Here is a 17,538-nt window from a genome sequence, read left to right as displayed (position 1 = left end):
ATGCTCAGCTCTAGCGGCCTAAAAGGAATCTCAGGAGTTGCTGGGGCCTAACATGGAATGATAGGCTAGGAGGGATTGCAGTGTGGTGTAGTGCAAACTGCAAGAGGTGGGTGGGTCACGATGCAGCCTGGAAGACATGCAGAGATTGGAGAGTTTGCCAGCCTGAAAATGGTGGAGGCAGAGGCATCATGGACAGGAAGAATTTCAGGTTGATTTTCCTGTGTGCAGAAGTAAAGAAGTCAGAATCTCAGCTATAACAATCTGTAATGTAATCTAAGCTATGTAATCTGTAAACAGCAGATTACACAGTAGGACCAGGGCTTGCAGATGAGACTTAAACGGCAATCTGGAGAGGGTAGCCAAAGTGTGCACAGGTCCAGTGATGCATGCAGCCTTGCAAGTTTATCCTAGGACAAGGGCGGCTGGGAAAGAATTCCAGATGGCCCCATGGCCGCTCTGCTGGCTCGGTGGACAGTGACGGAGGCTGGTATCTACAAGCTGATAAGTTGTAAAAAGCTGATTTTTTCTGGCAACTTGGCTGCAAAGACTCTGGCCTCTTAAGGCTGACTATCTGACCAGGGCTCAGGCAGGGAGAAGCTGCCATGGGACGCTAGCTTCTGAAGTGTCCTGTCATTGTATTGGAAGCGTGGCCTCTGTCTTGCCATCAGGGATAGCCCTTGGGGAGCTGAACAGAGCACCTGTGCTCATTTTCTAATGCCTGGTCCCTGTGTGAGAACTTCTGCATTCCCTGGGCTTACCTTTCTATCTCCCAGGGCCCTGTGGCTACTGTTGGGATTGCCATATAGAGACTGGTATAGAGCAATACAAAAGACTCATGTGAAGTGAGACCAGAAAGCCACTTCAACTATTTACCTGAAAGACATTATTGGCCTGTGATCTCTCTCTCTCTCTCTCTCTCTCTCTCTCTCTCTCTCTCTCTCTCTCTCTCTCTCTCTCTTTCTCGTGTGTGTGTGTGTGTGTGTGTGTGTGTGTGTGTGTGAGGAGATAATTGTGCCTAGCTGTCCTAGGCAACATTCCTTGTTTAAAAGGTCAGAGACGCAAGATTCCTTGTTTAAAAGGTCAGAGATGCTAAGCTAGTAACTTTTAAATTGTTAATTTACCTCAACCTAGAATTACAGAGGAATAGCATTTCAATGAGGGATTGACTTGTCTAGATCAGATTGGCCTGTAAGTATATCTGTCAGATACTGCCTTTATTAGTAAGTTGACTCGTGGGAAGACCTAGCTCATGGTGAGCAGTGCTCTTCTCTGATATCTAGTCCTGGATTGGTGTAAAGATGGAAGAACTGAGCTGAATAGTAGGCATGGGTTTCTTCTTTCTCTGCCTTGCTTGTGGCTACGACTAGCTCCTCCCGCAAGTCCCTGCACCTTGAGATAACCCCAAAATACGTGATGTAGCCTGACGTTGCAAATTAAAATAAACTCTTTCTTACCTAAGTTGCTTCGTGATACTTGATCACGGCAACTGGAATGAACACAGAACTGGCGCGAAGATTTCTGTGTAGAAGAGCCCTTGAGAAGTTGTTTACTGTTCAAGTGAGTACTCAGTAGGGGTAGTAGGACCAGGCACAGGTTGACACTGGTCCCTGATGGAGGGGAAAAGAGGACTCAAGCCATCCTCTGAGGCTTCTGAAAGCCACACTGACCAGCCAGTAAATATAGAGTGCTCCCAACAAGAGTGCAATGTAAGGTGTCCCTTCCGCCAAACAGTTTCTAAATAGGGACACAAATAGGAGCTATAAGCAGCCGATACTCCCGGCTGCTGGGTATTAGTGGGTAACCTGCATCTTGGTCTTACAGGAGCACAAGGATGCTTTTCCACAGCATCAATTCTCTGTGTCACCAGATGGAAGAAAATCAGGACGGTTTGGACTGGTCACTTAGCAAGTTTCCCTGACCTTTCAATTTCTTTACTGCCTGTGGAAATCCATTCTGAGCTTGAGGATTTAGTAATGTGAGACACCTTTACTAATAACCCCAGTGTCTAGAGACACCTATTGGGTGCTTGCTAGACATGTGTACCCTCTCCTAGTGGCCCCATAGCATGCAGAGTTAGTCTCCATTTGTCTTAAATAAAATACTTTTATTCTCAGTCTGTAGCCACCTCAGTGTTTTCAAGCCTAATCGAGTCCCTACTAAAATAAGAGCAACAGCAAACGTCAGAGCGTGTCACTTGTGACTCGTCAGGGGCTGCTCTTATGGATGAGTCAGTCTGTTTGGAAGGCTGTCCCAGGCATGGAAATACAGATCTGCCTGCTAAGGGAGGGAGAACGGTGAGCGTTGCAGGATGGGCCTTTGCTTTGTACGGCATGTAGGAGAGAAATGGCCCCCCGGCCCCCATTTGATTCTTTGTGTCTTGCAGGTCCATGCAGCCTCCTTGGAAAGGCTGTCCTCTGGCAAGTGCATATCTGTCCTCCCTTTCCTCCTCCCTGTACAGCACTTTTTATATTTTATTCTCTTCCCTTTGCTGATCTTCCTCACTACACCACAAGCTCCAGGCGATCCAGAGCTGCTTTATCCCTGGGGCCCAGCACATCCTTCTTCATTACATGTATGTGGGTGGTTCAGGTATGGAGGCTGAACCCGGAGATCCCCCCATGTTAGCCACACTGCCTACCCTGAGCTATGCCCCCGTCCCAGCACATATGTCTGTATGTCGGGAAGCAGGAAATGAATGGTGGATTTATTTCACAGGATTATCAGGAAAGGTCTCTCTATCTCTGACTCTCTCTCTCTTTCTCTCTGTCTCTAACTCTCTCTCTCTCCTTCCCTCACTCTAACCTCTGTGTGTGTGTGTGTGTGTGTGTGTGTGTGTGTGTGTGATGTTTATGTTGAGACATGACACTCAACAAATCTAAAATCAGGAAGCAGAAGGAATAGCTTGCCTGAGGACCACGAGGCAGGGGAATGCAGCTCACTGCAGCGGAAACGTAACTCAGGCATTGGATCAAGCCAGTTGAGAAGCAATTGAAGTTCCTTGGCCTTGGAGGCACACTGAATACAGATTTACTCAAAGCGCAATGAAGCTAGTGAGATATTTTAACCCAAGTAATGACCTGATATAATATAATGTTATATGTTTGGGTTTTTTTTTTTTTTTCTGCCTTGCCTCTAAGAGGAAAGCGCTGTAAAGAAAGAGGCCAAGGTGCTGTAGATAAATGAATGGATGATATAGATTAAATTTTCAAAGCAGCCCAATAGCTACATCTAGAGAAAATAATGAAGTCTTGACACCAACTAGAAGTTAGGTGGTTACTGAGATATAGGTGTCTTGTGTAAGAAAAGGGAAACAGTAGAAGGATTTGAAATATATTTTGACATAGAATGGATAGGATTTGCTGTTATACTTGGTTGGAGGCATATAGAAAAAAAGAAAGGCCAGAAGTGCTGTTAGGCATATGGCTTAGGGTTGGCTGGATAAAAGATCTCTATCACAGGATGAATGGATGAATGAAGTGTGTCATATGGACACAATGATCTGTTAATCAGAAAGTAACCAAAATAATTTTAGTGCATGCTACAGTATAAATGGACCTAGTAAACATTACAAAAATATAAATAAAAGAAGGCCGACACAGGGCTGAGGAGAGAGCTTAGTAGGTAAAGTGCTTGCTGCTCCAGCATGAGGAGCTGAGTTCTGATCTTCTACACCCATATAAATAGGCTGAATGTGGTGGCTCACACCTATAAGCCAACATTAGCCGGTAGAGTCAGGCGCTTGAGGCTGGGAAGCCTATGAGAAGCAGTGAAGTGCATACTCCGGGAAAATACTCAGGGAAAGAGTCTGTCTCAAGATATAGGGTGGGCAGTGATGGAGAAAACCATTCCACCTTCAGTCTATGGCTTCTGAACATGCAGTCCTGATTCTGTGTGCAAATGCATGCGTGCGCGCATACACACACACATACACAGAGAGAGAGAGAGAGAGAGAGAGAGAGAGAGAGAGAGAGAGAGAGAGAGAGAGAGAATGTGGTCATAAGAAGCCAGATGCAGAACAACACCACTGTTATCAATATGTGTAAAACCACAGACACAAGAAGGAAAACAGCATTTATCACAGTCTGAGCATAAGCACGAGTAGGTGAATGGTTTCCTTTGTAGCAATGGTAAGGCCTTAGACCAAGATAGAGGTGGAGGTTGTGTCCAGTGTGAAGGTGCTAAGTGCAACTCAAACATGGTCATCAAAGTGCTTAATTTTGTATAACATAAGATTACATTTTACAACATTGGATGGATAGTGTGGGTGTGATGACAGTGGGGAGACTGGAGAACAGCAGGCTGTACTGTGCTGGACTACTCAAATGCATCATATATAGTCATGAGGAGCATGCATTTCATGTGGGTCTGTAGACTAGCAGATAAGCCTGAGCTGGGATACAGAAAACAGTTGTCAGCCCTCAGATGTCAACCATGAAACTGGTGAATTCTTGTGAGAAAAGACATGGAGGAAAACATATGATGCTGGGCCATTCTTTAATGTGACACACACAGCTACCCTATAAAGGAGGTAATGTGGTCCTTGTTAAGACAAAGAAGCCAAGAATAAACCCCCCACCTCAACCAAGATGACCAAGATCAGACAGTTAACTCGAGTGGGTCCCAGGCTTCCAGCCTTCTGCCTTTCTCATCCCAGCATGATGATGTCATGTACAACTTCAACACAAGCCTCTCCCTCTGGTCCCATTCTCCCTGTCAGCCATGACTGAGTATTCACACATGGCCGGCGCTGTTCTGGGCATATGTGTGTGGAAAGGGTAGACACAGCTTTAATTGCATCAAGGTGATCCAGTAAACAAGCAAGCACAGCTCCCAGATAGAGCCACCTGAGAGGCACAGAGTGAGGGCAGCTCTCCCGGGTGTATAGGTAGGAGGGAGGTTCCTAGAGACCATGACTGTGAGGCTGAGGTCTGCAGAAGAAGCAGACAGAACGAACTGGAGCGAGGAAAGGAATTCTAGAACAGCTGGCAGCCTCTGGGTATGCCTGCATGAGAACTCACTTTCCAGTCCTGCTCTCCTCAGGCTCTGGCATTCCTGGCACATCCACTCTATCAGTATTTTCTGATATCTTGAAAACCATGATGAACAAATGCAAAATGCCAAGCAAATGGCCTGATTGAACTTTACCTTCATGCTGGACATAGTGGTTGAGGTCTTTAGTCCCTGCAGTCAAGATAGAGGCAGGTAGGTGAGTTCCATGCCAGACTCACTAACATAGCAAGTTCTAGGACAGCCAAGGATATATATGGAGTGATAACTGGCTGTTTAAAAAATTGGGAACTTCACATAGAATTAAGATAGGGTAAAACAGCCAGCCCTCAAAGTGAGTCCCAGCTCTTGTGCAAATCACTTAGGGTCTCTTTTTGTCCAATGCAAATGGCTGACCTCAGAACCTCATTCAGGGCACGCTGGTATTCTCTAATGGAGCCATCTTTATCACTCTTTACCTCTTATTTTGAGACATGACCTCACTCTGTTCTGAAGGCTGGTCTTGAACTTACTCTGTACTTCAAGCTAGTATTGAACAAGGCATCCTCCTTCCTTGGCCTCCTGAGTAGCTGGAATGGCAGACCTAGGCCAGGAGGCCTGGCTGAACCTTAATTGTGAAACAGGAGCCCTAATGTCCACTGTTCAGAGTAGGGCATGCATGAGAGCTACTAAGTGTTGAGTGTATTATATGAGCTCAGAAATATAATGGCATTGCCTTTGGCAAAGAATGGTTCTGTGTGCACTGGGTTCACTGTTTTTATACTGTTACAATAGGTATCCACATACACTATAAAGATTTGGTACGGATAATTTGAAGTGTATTACTATAGCTGTATGTTTAAAATGCTCTTCAGAGAAATCAGATTTAAAAAAAAAAAAGAAAACAAATTGAGGAAACTCTGCTATAAACCAAATCCTTTTTGGTTTGATAAGTAGGAAAGGGTTAAACATCTAGAAGTAAGATTTTGCCTTTTAGGAATTATTAGCCAATGAGGGAGCTCACTGGTGATGTAATGCCTGGAATGGGCACTCCATTGGTTAAGTGTATTGTTTCTCTGGCTTCACTGAGAAGCAGAGCTGGAACAGAGGGGTTAATCATTATCCTCTCTCTCTCTCTCTCTCTCTCTCTCTCTCTCTCTCTCTCTCTCTCTCTCTCTCTCTCTCTCATATTCTTCCTCTCAGTGTGAAGAAATAGCAGGGCTCAGCACACTGTTGGAATTTGCTTTCCAATAAAAGCCGCCCTCGCCTCCTGCCTCCCTCCCTAGTACAGCACATGTTCCAGTAGTACTACAGAGGAGGACCTAGGAGGGGTGGGAAGAGTCGGAGGAGGAGGAAGAGGAGGAGTTGTTCTTTAGATGAAAGAGCCCCATTTGCAGGGCTGTAGCCTCTCCGTGCCACCTGGGATGGGCACGGCTCCACATGCCCCCCAATGAATTGGTTAACAGCCACCTGCTTCTGAGCATTGTCCAACCTGGAGGGATCCTCAGAACTAGGAGGTGAGCCCAAGGATCTGGACGAGGGAGAGGGTCTGGGAAGGGGGAAGCAACAGAGCTAGGCGGGTGTCAGGGACCAGCTCTGCTCAGTGACTGCCACTGGCCTGCAGTGTGATCTCAGGAGGGGAGGTCTCCCTTTCTGGGCCTGTTTGTTAAAGTGCACATGGTTCTGGCAGGTTCTGGCAGGTTCTGGCAGGCACTGCAGTCAGGAGGCGCTGGGCACAGACTTGTCCTTGGTGGAGCTTTCTGTCAAATGTTCCCTAAAGGTAAAGGCTTTGATTTGGGAAAGAAGCCAGGATGCGAGCTGATGTGCCAAGGATCCAGCTGTAAAACTGGCCCTTCCTTGGACTGTCTGTGCTCCCTCCTTAGTGCTCCACCCAGCACACTATGGAGTACAATTTCTATGGAAATGGCTGAATGCACTCAGAGAGTTTATCTTGTTTTCTGTGAACCCTCAGGTCACTGACCCCTGAGTTCCTAAGGGTCCTGAATGAAGCTTGAGTACTCTCTGCCTGTGCAGGCTGGGTCGTCAGAGGGTAGAGAATGCCTCAACTCCTATTATCCTGTAGATAGCACGGTTGTAATGGTTTTCTTGTCTGTGTGTAATGAAGTATAGGTTGTTCAATTGTTGCTGAAGCCAGAAACCCCTCCCTACCTGTCCTGAAAGCTTGCAGTGCATGTTTGTCTGCGTCAGCGGGTAAACTAAAACAAGCGTGGGGGGCAGGGGCAAACATGTGGGGAACATCTGGGAACTTCTGCTTGCTGAAAACTCTGACTTTCACCACATCAGAACTTCAAGACATTCTCATATCTCATCCTTGCCTCTCATGCACACACCATGACATGGGCTCCCTGGCACTCCCTCCACCCCCAAGCAGAAGTTAAAAAGTTCAGCTACTCATCAAAATTTGGTCGCATAGGAGAGGGTTTTCCAAATTTCTTTAAGGAGAGTGGAGCCTACAAAGGGTCCTCTCTGTGTCTTGTGTAGCCCTTGGTGTCTGCCACCCCGCCTCAAGGCCAGGCTTTGTTGATGAAGAACTGCTACTTCCTTGAGTTGTCACTAGTTTGTTTTTTTGTTGTTGTTGTTGTTGTTTTGTTTTTTGTTTTTTTCTGAGCCTCATTCCTTTTGCTTTCCCTTCATAGAGGTTGAAAGGGGCAGGTAGAATGGATTTTCAGAGCCTGTCTAGCACTGGATGCTTGTGCTTAGAGAGAAGAGAGCTTCAGAATGAGTGGGTGGGTTGAGGTTGATGGGTGCACAATGGTTAAATAAAGGGGCATGCCACCTGTGTTCCCTGGGTGACTGGGACTCCACAGTAGTTAAGCACTGTAATTTTTGTACATTCCCAGGAATGGACAGATTAACCCCACTGCACCATGGATATGTAACACCAAGGCTGTCACTAGTGGAGTGACTTGACAAAGGTCATCCTTTTATTGAATAATAAGGCTGATATGTACACCCATCCTGGTAGACACACTGGGGTGGCAGCAGTGGCAGGGGTGGGGAACAGGGCTGGAGCAGGCAGCCTTGTCTGCCTTTGTTTCATTCCTTGTTCTTTGTTTTAGAAACCATGCCCCAACTTTAATATAGGTCACCCAGCCAGATTACCGTGGGTTGTCTGTTTTATTCCCTGAGATACCTGCAGGAGATTGGAATACCTAGAATCTGAAAGAAACCTCATATTCTACAGACCAGGGTCCTCAACTTATAGCTGAGAGAATACAGTACAGAGAATTTGGGTTGTCCCAGGTCTGTTCATTAGTCCAAAGATGATAAGAATTGGGAACCATGCCTTCCTGTTTTAGGTGCTTCAAGTAGTATTGTTCTTGTTAGATGAGATTTTTCTTTCAGTTGAGAGGTTTGAAATAAATTTAATTTAATTATTCCAGGCCTCTTTGTAGTTTGAAGACTAGAATAGGTGCACACACTACATAATCTGTGCTTGGCACTGTAACAGGTATCTGAGGCCAGTGCAGTGTGAGCAGCCGTAATGTGAGGCCAGGTCATTGTCCTGTAGTAGGCGCAGGACACAAGCCCTGTTTCATGTGGGCTTTGCCTCCCAGGAGAGACGTCTTCCCTCATGGGTGGATGGAGACCCGTTCCCTGCACACGTGGCTGATACACATTCCATGCAACTACACCAGCTCTGGGCCTGTATGTTTTCTGTTCTTGGTCTTTCCAACTAAGCTGCTTGTTTCATGACTGTGGCTTCCAAACTGTTGAGGAGACTTAGTTGCTGGTACTGTATAATGGAGAGGCACAGGTCAGTATCTTGAATGGCACCTTGAATAGCCAGACCTAAAACCAAGGAATGCAACATTGAAAAAGTTCAGACAGCCTGACACTTTGCCCAGTCCACATGTTAGGAAAGAATCATCCAGATATGCAAAAGGTTATCACAGGAAAGAAACAGTCATTACTCTACAGGACTGGAGGATGTAGCTCATAGGAATAAGTGGAAGAAGAGAAGATAGCCTGGATAGAGAGAGGAAGACAGACCTGTCCAGCAGAGTAGTGTCCACCTTACTTGCTCTTCCTCAAAGTAGGCAGAAATCCTGGCAATAAACAGAACCCTATTGCCTTCAACCTTCCCTTTAAATCTCAGATATCTTGGTTTTTCTTCAGTAAGAATAAACAAGGGTAGAGTAGCAACATTCATCTTTTTAAGGTCACAACGGCATAGTAGGAAGAGCTGTATACCGAAAATACCTTTGAAAAGAGTTCAGTCACCAAAAACATTCATTATATATGGCTTGTGAGTATGTATCCTTCAACAACAATGCCTGTGCTGATCAGTGCTCAAGATACTGGCCCCACCTGAAAGAAGTAGAAATTCAAAGTCTGCATGGGTGTGCATGGGGCTGCATACTGTTTTGTCTCCAAGGTAACTAACAGTTTATGAGCTGGTTTGGCTGGGAGTGGGGAGTTCTCAGGCATCCTTGTTTACAGAGTTTATGTCATTCTCTTTGTATAAACAGCCCCAACACTTGCATGCATGCTGAAAGCGTTTTCAACAATATTGACAATCAAATGACAGCACCTGGGGGAAAACCGGGGCCCAAGACCTGTTACAGAACATATGCTCAATAAATATTTGTGGTGATCTCCGTCTTGCTCTGTCAGCCTTGACTATGCCAGTCTTTGGGAAAGTTGAGAGGAGAACCAGGCCATCTTAGAGTTGGTGCATCCTGTTGACTCCTCTGACATTTATTCTCTTGAATAAACGTTGCTTCCAGAATCCCAAGTGGATAAAGAATGGGGCTGAAGCCTACAAACACCTGAGTGGAAGATACACCAGGTGTTACCTCCCTTTGGGGTGTGACAATGAGTTTGTTACAGACACTCTGTGTATTTAGTTTCCTTCACTTGTAGGACTCACTGGGTTGTCACTGAAAAGACCCACTGAACCTGTAGGATGCCCAGAACCAGCTGCTAATCCTCCTTTGAAAACTACTACAGAGACATTTCATTTTCTCATGGTGGTAGTGCTTCTGGGCAGCTTTCTCTTGGCTGAGGTTCACATAGCCTTACTCTAAGAAAATATGAGTGTCCCGCCTTGGTGCCTCCTAGATCCTGTTCCTGCTCAAGCAAGCCACAGGAAGCTGTCAGACTTAATACAGTTGGAAAGAGCCAAGAGCTGAATTAATTATTTCCATATTGGCTTTGCTCTATTTTGAAGGACAATTCAAAGCTGAAACATGACACCAGGTTCAGAGCACTTGAAATTTCACGGATGAATGTTCATCTCTTAGGTTTATTCATTTATCCATTCAGCAAATATTGAGGCATTCTTACCTGTGTTTAGTGGCATTCTGTCTGTCTTAGAGCCAAAATTCAGTTTCATTAGAAGCTCAGGAGTAGGTGGAAATATCTGGGAGAAACTGGAAACAGGAAATGAGTCTCAGAGTAGGTAGAGTGGCCACTGAGGGGGAGATAGGGAAGATGTCTTTAAAGGGTCCCTGGAGCCAGGTTTGTTAGGGATGTAGGGTAAGGAAGAGAGATTGGATTCCATCCCAAGTTAGAAGTTTTGATCATGGAGGCAATATGGGTGGACTGACTGACTAACTTGCTTTCTATTAATTTCAGTCAGGATCTCAGTCTGTAGTCCAAGATAGTATCAAACTCACAATTCTACTGCCTACACCTCTGAAGTGCTGAGATTGCATGGATGTGCTTTCGTGCCTGGCTGACTCTCTGTCTCTTTCTGTGTCTCTCTCTGTATCTCTCTGTTTCTCTCTGTCTCTCTGTCTCTCTCTCTGTTCTCTCTGTCTCTCTGTCTCTGCTCTCTCTCTCTCTCTCTGTTCTCTCTCTGCTCTCTCTCTCTCTCTCTCTCTGTGTGTGTGTGTGTGTGTGTGACTGTGTGTGTGTGTATGTGTGTGTGTGTGTGTGTGTCTTCATGACTTTGGAGTATGAGTGGATCGGTGTAACTGTAAGCTCCATGATACATATACTGAACAGTTCCATGTATGATGACAACATGCCTCCTCCCATCCTGCCATAGTAACAAACATCTCACCTTTAAATTATGTGGCACACATAAATCTGATCTCTATCACCATGCTCTGTCTCCACAAGAACGTCACATGCAGTGACATGTCTCAGTCAGTAAAGTGTGTGCTGTGCAAGCAGGAGAAACTGAGTTTGCATTCCTAGCAGAACCCTACCACCACCATGACTACCAAAAAAAAAAAAAAGGCTTGGAAAAGCAGTGTATGTCTATCATCCCAGCACTAGACAGGGGTTGGAGAGAGACAGAGAGATCCCTGAAGTTTATCACCCATCAGTCTAGCTGAATTGCTGAACTCCACGTGCTGTGTCTCTAACAAACAAACAAAACCATGAAGAATGATTTAGGAAGTAATATAACATCTACCTCTGGCCTGCACACTTACACACAATCACCTCTGCACACTGACACTCATACCTGTACATATCTATAGCATGGGCATCTAAGTGCGGGCACGGATAGTTTTGGATTGCTAGGACATACACTAAGGTTATGTGTCAGTTTGTGAGAAACTGTCAAACTATTTCCCCAGAACATCTGTGCTGGTTTTCAGTCAGTTAGTGATGTCTGAGTGTTCCAGATGATCGCACTCCTTGTAAGCACGTGGTAAAGACCTGTTAATTAATTCGACCATTCTAATAGCCCAGTGTTATCGCAAGATGATTTGAACTCCTACAATTTGCTACGTATGTTGAATATCTTTTTATGTTTGTGTTTGTCACCCTTATATATCAACTTGGGTAAAATTATCTGTTCAAATCTGTACCTCGTAGTTTTTTTCTGTTTGTTTTCAACTGTGTCCTTGCCTTCCAAGTTATTCTTGATTGGTGAATAAAAACGCCTACAGCCTATAGCTGTGCAGAATTGAAATAGGTGAAGCCTAGGATTCCCAGGCTTGGGATTGGAGGAGAACTGTGAGGAGAGAGGAGAGGAAGGTAGTGAGAAGATGCCACAGGCTAAGAACCTTAAAATCATGGCCGTAAGGGCTGGCCAATCGGAATTCAGAGCAGCTAGGTAGAGCATAGTAAGTAAAAACTCACGTTATCAGTAAAAAAGTAAAATCTAATAGCATAGAGCGTTGATATCTGCTCAGCTTTAGTGCTGATAAAGGCTTGTTATAAATTAAAGATCCCATGTATCTTTTATCTGGGAATTACATAACCAAAGGTGGGCAGAAGCCCCACCTTTGGTTATGAGGTGGTCATGGTTATTTGAGATTAAATATTTCAACAGCATATTGTCATACAATGTGAGGCTTGAACCCATGACCCTAAGATTAAGAATCTCATGCAAAGGCAGGACAGAGATTAAGTATTGCAGCAACACTTGGGTTCCAGTGTGTTCTTGAAAGGTGACTATCAGTTTCACACCACTTTTTTTTTACTACAATATCTGCCAGAAAAAGCTTAAAGGTTTCTTTCAGCTCATAGTTTTCTAGTGTTTCAGTCCATCATGGCAGTGGGAAGTGTGGAAGAGGCAGCACATCACACAGACCAGGAAGCAGGAACTAGGGCAGAACCAAGACGGGGCTTACCCTCCAAAGCCAACCCCTAGTGACCTACATTAGCTAACTGGATCCCCCACTTCCTAAAGGTTACCCAGCCATTTAAAATAGCAATACAAGTGGGAAATAAACATTTAAACCCGGAGCCCATTGGGAAGTGTATTAATTAGGATTCTGTAGAGGAGCAAAACTGAGAGAATGAATATATATTAAAGAGGGGTGTATTTATTAGGGTGGCTTATATGTGCTAGGGAGTGCAGCAGGAGCTGTCCTCACACCGGAGGACCTGAGAACAATGTAACTCAGTTCATAAATGAGTCATCAGTCCCACCACCCTGGTTGTAAGGGTCTGGAGGACTCTTGAGGGCACATTGGTCTTTAGTTCACATTGGAAGCCCAAAGAAGCAGGAAGTAAGAGGTGACAGTAGTGGCAGCCACCATAACAGAATCAATGAATATTGGTAAACTTGCTAGTGATGAACAAAAACAATAAGCCAAGGTGCAAACCCTTCCCCTCTGATTTCCTGTTATCTGGACTGCTATTAGAAAGTACTGCCGTATTTAGGGTTGCTATTACTGATTTAAATAGCCTGATCAAGACAGCCCCTCATGGGTGTGCTCAGCAGCTTAGCTTTTAGTTCAAGTCACTTCAGTCCAGTTGACCTCTGAGATTAATTTAACCCTTACAGGGGCATTGCAGATTCAAACCAGAGCAATGGATCTAAAGCAATGGAAGCAGTTCATCAACTCCTCGGTTATTAGCACTGACTTGCCTTGGTGAAATGTTCCAAGCAGGAAGTCCACAAGAGGGTCTCTTGTGCCTTCAGAGTCTAACGTGATAGGGGCTTCAGAGAGACACCTCCCGCGATGACAAAGGAGCTCGCTGCATGAGGTGTGTGCAGAGGTTGGCAGAACACTGTACGTGGCTCCCCTTGCAGCTTTCCCTGAAGTGCCTGACAGATTCAACACCTCCTGATCACACATTACCCTTCCTACTCACCGAGGGTGCGAGAGCTGTGTTTCAGAGCTGTGGTGTAGCTCCCGGTCGCTTACCTGCGGCCTGGGTGTGAGGGGTGACCTGTATGGGATCATTTAACTCTTGCGTAAAAGCCTGGAAGTGAGTTAGAATTATAATCCCTGTCGTGCGATGGGTAAACTGGAGTGTAGAATGATGAAGAGCTGGCCAAAAATGGTAAGGCCAAGACGCAAAGGAGATGGGTATTGGCCTGGAGAGTTTTGCACTGGCCTTGGTGGAACATTCTCTGAGGATGGGAAGAAAGAGGGGAGGACCCCCAACTGTACCCCAGGGACTAAGGAAGTGGTTTCTGAGGACTGTCACTGTTTTATATTATTTGTAAGTTCCCCACGCAGAGACCATTTCAATAACAAACGGAAGGCTTGAGGATCATAAGGTTTGGATTCATCTCTCAGCAAGTTCAGATGCTAAGAGAAAGGATATGGGAAGAGATTTAGTAATGAAGAAAATAAGACAACTTAAACCTCCCTCAAGTTATGCCTCTCCATTTTCTTCTTGTGTGTCATGATGTCTGCGAAACCGTGAAGAAATACCCATCTCAGATAGGGAGCCAATGACAGCCCAAAGTATGGATGACATCTATGTCCAGGTTAGTGAAGCAGTGGATTTTGTTGGCGTTGATCTACATTAGCAGAAATGACTCTTAAGACGACTATATCACCCAACATGGGTAATGGATCATGGAAGCAGGAGTGCACTACAAAATTAATTGAAATCTCAGCCCTAAAGTTTGGCCAAGAGAGATGGGTTGGCTCCTGAATGTGGACCGTGAGAGGTGGACCTCACTCTTGTGTATGGCCCCATGTGGACAGCACACGATGGAGCTGGTGGATTTAAAATGAAAAAAGAAAAGTTTTGAAGTTGGGAGCAGGTAAAGAGGTAAGGGTAGATCTGGCAGGACTTAAGGGAAGGAATATGTCTAATTCCCTTTAATTAATAAAATGTTAATTTTTTTTAAAAGAAAATAAGTCTACATGGGTGTGAAGGGAGCTGGTGGGAGGAAACGGAGCCTGCCCTCAGCACTTTGGCCAGGCTGTCACTGCAGCAGCCCAGGGAACAGCTGCCCGGCAGCCCAGCCACTGAGGGCCGCTCCTGCCTTGCCCACTAGGGACAGTTACTGCTCCTGGTGAGAACATCTGATGCCGGGATCCCAAAGCTCTGCATCCTCTGCTGTTGGGTGTCCTCTGTCTTTAGGTGTCACAGTTCCCACTTGGCTGAGGCTCAGCCACTTCAGGGAAGTGGAAAGCCACTTGTGGGAAGGGAGGGGTCTGGAGGCAGTGAGCTCCCAAGGAGAAGAAATCCAAGGGGCACAAAATTGCCCCTATATTCTTTTTTTTTTTTTTTTTTGAAAATGCTTTTAATGCAGTATATTTTGATCATGCTTTTAACTCCCATATTATTTTAATCTGTCCCCCCCATTTCCTTTATTTATTTATTTTTTTATGTACACATTTCCCTTATTGCGCTATTCATCTGCAAGGAGTGTTTCCAGCTTCCTAGTAAAGCTAGAGGTTCAGGCAACTCCTCCTCTGACCCCCAGGGGGCACTGTTTCTGAGGAAGGAAGGCAGAGCAAGTCATAGCTGAACTGCGAAGAACTTAGACATTGGGATCCCAGCAGCCTGGCTGATCTAGGAGGAGGCTTGTGTTTCCTTGGTTAAATTACAAGTCTTGCTGAGACGTGGCTGCCTCTGGATAAAACCGGGCAGGCAGACCCTTTTCCATCCGATCGCTAGGAATTTGCAGGAATGCACAAGAGATACTTGGCTAAGGGCTTTTTATGTAATGGGACAATTAAAAATAATTTCAGTAAGTGTTATTCCTAATATAATATGACAGGATTTATTAGAAATTAGAATAAGCAAAGGCAGAGAAATTAACCTGTTTTCCGGGCTTGGCTCTGTCAGCTGGGACTAAGAAAGACTTTCAACAAGTCTTCATGAGGGCCTTTCATTTGCTGACATTAGAGAAACTTGGAGGTTAATAGGATAATTCGCCCAAAGGGTGAAGCGGAAAGGGGTGGAGCTTATATTCAGAGGCCAACCCATCTCTCTTGGCCAAACCTTAGGGCTGTGGCCACTGGGCAGTAGTTCTCCCTCTCTGGGCCTCAGTTTCTTCCATCTATAAAGCAAGGATAATGCATTATTGTAGACGAGGGGAAAAGCTGTCCCTGTCGGGGAGGGGGGTGTGGAGGGGGTGAGCTTTCACAGGGATCAAATATCAGATATCCTGCATATCATATATTTACATTATTATTCATAGCAGTAGCAAAATTACAATTTATGAGTTATCAAGGAAGTCAACACAACATGAGAAACCGCCTTAAGCAGGTTGACCACTGCCCTCTGTCGTCTCTGGGTCATTTTCTGGGGCCCTATACTATCAAAAGGACAGACTATCAAAGAAAAACAGTTTCTAAGGCATGCAGTGCATGCAGACACGTGCTTGTCATCTTCCCATGATTCAACCTGAGACCGTTTTGCTTTATGGTGAGACTATGATACTCCTTTAATAGAGTGCTTCAGTTTTTTTCATTTCTTTTCTCCAAGCTAGCAGTGTCGTATCCTGTCCCTTGATGCAGGAGTGCTGCAGCCAGTGGTGCGGGCAATCTTGTGATCACAGAGGAAGCATCCAGTCCCCTGCAGTGCGTGCACAGCTGAGCTATGGTGTGCAGTCAGTCAGGCGTCTCCTCTGCATTTTCACCCTCAGATCTTTTCGACTCACAGTGTAGCAGTGGGTTGCAGCTGCGTGATAAAAATCACAAGCACTTGACTGTAAACTTGAGCAACTCTGAGGGATAAACAGGACCCTGAACCTCAGAACATCTTAACAAAAGGGCAGAGATGTCCAGAGAACTGATAACACAGAGGAAAGAGGCTGAGTTTATCAGGCAGGAAATAAGTGGGAAACTAATAAAAAAAACTAATTAGTAAGAGTTTATCGGGGAAATTCCTACTATGTTGTGGGATGGATCCTAAAGGATTAGTGCTATCTGGAGCAATTAACTCATATACTTCCTGGAGGATACTGAAACACAGACAAACGGGTGCCCTGGTTTTAGGCAAACAAAAGGCGGAGATCTCTTTCTTTGATCTTTTTTTAACTTCAGCTCAAAACAGTCTTTGTGCCAAAGTTGCATATTCTATTCCCCTGCAACTGTTAGGACTGATGGGTTTGTTACACAAGAGAGACTTGGAACAGGACCTAGCACGAACTAACCATTAGCTGCGGCTGTTTTCATTGTTTCTGCCATCATCTTCTCATGAGGTTGAGCCTGTGGCACTAACCACCCCAGGTCTACACACACACACACACACACACACACACACACACACCAACCTCGCCCACATGTCTCTTTTTCAGTATCTGGAAGGCAGCCAGCCTGCTGGATGGGACTGTGTCCCTGAAGTTGCAGCTGACTGGACCAGTCTTGATCCAGTTCCCAGACTTGGGCTTTCCAAGGTGAAGGACAATGCAGGGTTGAGAGAAGGCTTCATCTTAGATGGATGTTACCAATGAACACTGTTAGTTCTATGTGCCAGAAGAGGAGATGGGGGTGGGGGGGGCACTAGAGTGTCTCAGTGATTGAGAGTCTCCACTCAGAGATAGAGAACAGTATGGCGACAAACGTCCTGGTACATGATGTCCTACATGTTGTTCAGTCCCCTGAGTCTCAGTTTACCCATCTGTAAATGAGGTCAGTGATAGTATTTGTCCAAAGGGATTGGGTGAGGATTAAAGAACAGGTGCTTATCTTTGGATCATAATCAGCCACTTGGTGGGATGCTGTTTGGTAATTCAGAGATGATGCTCCCTATTGGGAGAGAGTAAAGTAGCCAGCGGGTATTCAGGAGATCGTGTGTATTAGGTGGGGTAATCTCAGAAGCATATAAACACAGTAGCTGAGGACTCCGGAGACGTGTGCTCCAATCCAGCCTGTGTTTCTACCAAACTAAGCGACCTTGAACAAATCAGTCTGCCAAATTTTCTTG

This window comes from Apodemus sylvaticus, chromosome 20, assembly GCF_947179515.1.
Source record: "Apodemus sylvaticus chromosome 20, mApoSyl1.1, whole genome shotgun sequence".
Classification (NCBI taxonomy): domain Eukaryota; kingdom Metazoa; phylum Chordata; class Mammalia; order Rodentia; family Muridae; genus Apodemus; species Apodemus sylvaticus.
This window is presented reverse-complemented; position numbering follows the sequence as displayed.